The sequence below is a fragment of the Cebus imitator genome, unplaced genomic scaffold (assembly GCF_001604975.1).
Source record: "Cebus imitator isolate Cc_AM_T3 unplaced genomic scaffold, Cebus_imitator-1.0 Scaffold572, whole genome shotgun sequence".
Lineage (NCBI taxonomy): Eukaryota > Metazoa > Chordata > Mammalia > Primates > Cebidae > Cebus > Cebus imitator.
Genome location: NW_016107887.1, coordinates 1,097,307 through 1,102,280, shown reverse-complemented (window position 1 = coordinate 1,102,280; position 4,974 = coordinate 1,097,307).

Genomic DNA, 4,974 nt, shown 5'->3' with positions numbered 1-4,974 from the left:
GGGAGGAGGGAGGAGAGGGGGAGGGAGGGAAGGGTCCTCACACCCTGTGGGTGATGCCCCTGGCGCCCTAGGGCCATTATGAAGTCCATAAGGCAAGCTGTGCTGTAAGAACTCAAGCGGCTGGATCACAGCTCACTGTAAGTTTGAATTCCTGCTCAAGTGATTTCCCCCACCCAGCACATATACACCCAGCTCCACCCCCCCCACCATCCCACACCCTGGTCTGCTGCACTGCACCGCCTCCCCACCCCACAGCACCACACCACCCCTCCCACTCCCACGCCACGTCAGCGTCCTGAGTAGCTGGGACTACCAGTGTGCCACCACGCCCAGCTAATTCATAATTTTTTTTTTTTTCGTAGCGATGAGGTCTCACTACGTTGCTCAGGCTGGTCTCAAACTCCTGGCCTCAAGAGATCCTCCCACCTGGGCCTGGCAAAGCTCTAGAATTACAGACGTGAGCCACCCTGCCCAGCCGTTAACCATTTGTAAGTGCACAGTTCACAGGCGTTGACTACATTAGCCCTGTTGAGAACTGTCACTGCCACCCATCCACAAAACCCTTTTCATCTTGCAAAACTAAAACCCTGTGCCCATTAAACACTAACTCCCCTCCCCGCAGCCCCCGGCAACCGCCCTTCTGCTTCCGTGCTATGACTCTGACCGCTGCAGGTGCCTCATGTGAGTGGAATCATGCAGGGCGTGCCTTTTGCATCTGGCTTATCTCACTCAGCACCATGGCCTTGAGGTTCGCCCGGGCTGCAGCGTGCGTGAGCATCCCCTGCTAAGGCCGGCACATGCTCTGTGCACTCCCCCTCTCCCGCTGTCCTCCTTGAATGGCCCTCTGCATGATGCCCACGTTGCCAAGCAGGGCCCTGCCTTCCAAGCTGAGCCCCCAAGACCAGCCTGCTCCCCCACCCCCATCTGTCAGGCCCCAGCATTGCTCACCGCCCAGCCTTTCCCTGCAGAGGGAGGCTGCCTGGGGTCAGGCTCTCCTATTCCCTTGGCCCTCGGATGTGCCTGGGGGGGAGGGGTGGGGGCAGCGGTGACTCCTGCAGGTCACCCACAGCCATGCTCCACCTGCCTCCAGCTGAGCCTCTCCCCACATCACCACGCCGCTCCTGTCGCTGGAGGCAGCCCCGGGTGCTTGGAACAGCACGGACCTCACATCCAGTGGAGGGGCCCGAGTCCTGGCCTGCCATGTGCTGGCTGCCAGGCCTTGGCAAGCCCCTCTCAGAACCTCCACCCCTTGCCCTCTAACAGACTGAGCCCTCAGTCTCAATCACAGGGTGGCTGTGGGGATGAGCCCACAGGGGTCTGCCTGGGCCCGGCCAGCCAGCTCGAGGCAGACGCCTGTCCACTGCACCCCAGCCTTCCGCTGCCCAGCTGCCTGGCTCCTCTGGCCCAGGGCAAGCAGAGGAGCCCTAAGCCTTGACAGAAGTAGAGAGAGGGCAGAGCAGGACCCACAGCCCACCCTGCAGGAGGAGCCCCTGAAAGCCATGTGTGCCCCTCGGGCTGGCGGCCCCTCCCCTGGCCGTGGAAGCCAGGCCCACAGCAGCGACAGGCTGACAGTCAGCCCTCTGGCTTGCCCAAGTGCCCATTTCCAGCTGTCCCCAGACGTCACTGCAGGTGGAGCAGCCCAAAGCCTCACACAGGACTTCCACCACGGACCCAGCAGCAGAAGTCACCGTGAGAACGCAGACAACAGAGAAGGACAGGGAGTGGAGTACTCACTACCTTTGTTTTTAATACAATTTATTTCAGGTTGTAGAATTTAATTTGTAACAATGGCTCTGTTTAATGAAGTCAGCATTAGTAACCACTGCCCCTGCCCCTGACCAGGGCTCTCTGGCCAGCACATAGGCATGGAGGGTGGCTGCTGGGAGTACAGCAGTCCCTGACTCTCCAGGTGGGTGGCAGGCCACACCCGGGGCCTCTGGGGGCTCAGACCTGCTCTCAACTTCGCCTTCCTATGGCCTGTCCTGCAGACACCACTGATGCCCCCACTGCACAGATGAGAACCCTCAGGTTCAGAGAGGGAAACCACCTGCACAGGCCCCAGAGCTGGTGCTCTGGAAGGACAAGGCTCCCGGTGCTCAGGGCCCTGGGTTTGGGCAGTGTCATGGGCAGGTCTTGCTGACATCTCAGGGGCCATCAGAGAGCCCAGCCTGAGCAGCACCTAGCACAGCACTGGCTAGCCAGAGAGCAGCACAGGCCCAGGCCCCACGTGGCAGGGATGGAGGTGCCAGGGTGGAGGGGGTTGTGGGGTTTGGCTCCTCCCCCTGCCCAGCCCACTCTCCAGGCAGCCTCTGTGTGGTGCCTCTCATGCTGATTTCCACTGTGCTGGCCAGAGACGTGGGTCTAGGGTGCTTGGCAGACGAATTCCCTGCTGTAATTCATAAGGCAGTACGTGGGGTGCACTTTGAGCCCACATTCTGGGAGCCCTTGGGCCAGCAGGTGACATGGTGCCTTCCTCCAGGGCGCCTGCAACACTGACCTTGACCGATGGTTTTCCCCTGGGACCCGTCCAGCCCTGCCTTCACAGGGTGTCCAAGGAGGAGCGCACCAGCACCCTCAAGAGAGGGCCACCACGTGTGAGGCTGGCGTGCGCCGTGGAGAAAGATGAGGCGAGGATGAAGTCGGGGGTGTGGGGGCTGCATGTTCAGTGATATCCTGTGGTCAAAGGAGATGCCTGTGACCATTTAGAAAAGGGGACGCTTCTGATAGGAGCTGGGACCATTGGGGGGTTTCATTCTTATTAAATGTGTTTGTCTTTTTCATAAAAGGCACTCGCCCACAGAGGGGTCCTCCCTCACTTCCCAAGTCCAGCCTGCGCCGGGCTAGGCATGGGGGAAGCCAGCAGGTGCAGGGGTGTGGAGGTAGAGGGGAGGGCCGGGCCCAGGACCCTGGCGACGGCACCCTCAGTCATGCCCTCTCCTTCCCTAGGCCCTCGTGACCGTCCTTCCCCGTGAGCTCGAGGACACCTGATCAGCCCCGGCGCCCATGCGGCTTACCAAGAAGGGGGTGGGCAGCCCCACGTGGCAGGCACCGGCCTGTCCCTGCTGCCATACCCAGGTAGAGGCCGGCACGAGAATAGGAGGAACGGGGAGGCCACTCGACAGCCCAGCGGAGGCCAGAGCCGGTTCCTGAGGAGTAACACCCCCCTCTACCGGCCACCTCGGCCATTACAGTCAGGAATCGCAGGATCCGTTGCGTTTTCACAACAGTAACTGAGAAGGAAAATACCTCTTCTCCAGCTCCCGCAGCCTGGAAAGAATGAAAGCAGGGATGGCCTGACCCACCTGCCTTGAGGAATTAGAAACTCTGTGCAAATCCCCAGGGGTATGTCAACACCTAAAAGTTCATCAGGAGGAAAGGAACTCCCATTTTAGACAAAGAGGCCAGAGCTTGTGTAGAGGGAGGGGCCCAGAGCTTGACAGTATCTGGGAGCACGCTTAGCACGGGCCCTGTGGACATGCACTTGGACCCACGCAAAAGTTATCTTTGCTTAAGGATCCTTTAAACTCTGAGTCTGCCCAAGAAAGCACACTCTGGTCAAGCCTCCAAATCCAGTGGCCTGTCAAAGAAAAGGCAGCGGGGGATGCATAATGCTCCACTTTGCGGGTGCAATTAGCAAAGTCCCAGCTCTCGGAAACTCCACAGGACAGACCGCCAGTTCCTGCAACAACTGGATCACACAGGGAAAGTGGAAGGGTGGAGGGGAATATTTGGATCAGAAGAAACCTCAGAGTGGGGTGATTCCTAGATTATATTGTTAAATACAAAAGCAAAGTGTGAAAGAATACCTGTAACACACTACCTTTCATGTAAGGAAGAGGGGAAGAAAACAAAATACACAAAACCTCTTCTTTTGTGCAAAAAAAAGCAGAGGAAGGATAAATCGGAAACCAATAAGACTGGTTGCCTGCCGGGGGTGGCTCCCCACAGGGCGTGGGCATAGGTGGGAATAGGGTGGATGATGGAATGACACAGAAGAATTAGAGGGTGCGACACTGCATATACCTTTTGAATCTTTCTGACTTTTAGAATCGTGCATATTTCAGGTACTCAATTTAAAACATTTTAAATGGGAGGAAGCCCAAAGTAGGGCACAAACAAATGACACTAAGGGTTTTACAAATGATTTATCTACTTTCACTAAAACGGTGGGGAAACTAACCTAAGAAACTTTGGGAAACAGTATTTTTATTGCATCTTCTAAGTCTAAAAATGAAAAGACCTGTATATTAGTAGGTCAATTTTTCACAAGCGTATGAGTCACTGAGTCTGAAACTATTTTATGTGCTTTCTGGAACTGAGCAAGTAAGTCAATAGATGATGGATAAGGAGATCCAAGATACAGCATGACGGAGAACCCTATGGTACTGGATTGGAATTAATGGTGTCAGTATGAACTCATGGTTTTAACATGGATACAGGCAGAAGTGTGTGTGTGTGTGTGTGTTTCCTAGTCTAGCTGTTGGGAGGACCTAGAGGTGACGAGATCTCAGTAGCAATGAGCACAGCCAGTGCCCAGATCTTGATTTCTAAACACCAGTCTCAATATGATGAACCAGGGCTTCCAAGAGAAACAGCTCTTTCCAGGGCCAGGTCAGAGAAAGGACAGGAGGAGCCGGCAGCATCTCTTGGTTCTATAGAGCAAGGAAGCCCCCAAAACCATGTGTCTGCAGCAAACCACACAGGGGCCATGGGAAGGGGCTCTTGATGGCCACAGCTGGGACAATTCAAACACAAAAGTCATGGTCCATAGCCACAGAATAAAATAAGAATCCATAAGCCTGTATGGGTATGGAGAAATGAATGAGTATGTACATGAGGCAGAAAGGAAAGCTCTTGCTCACAGAAGAATTTCACTAATGAAATGTAGAAGGAATGGCGAACATAGAAAAATCTCTATTCAGTAAACACCTCAGCAATCATTGTTTGAAGCAAGAATCATGAATGAACGTTAAA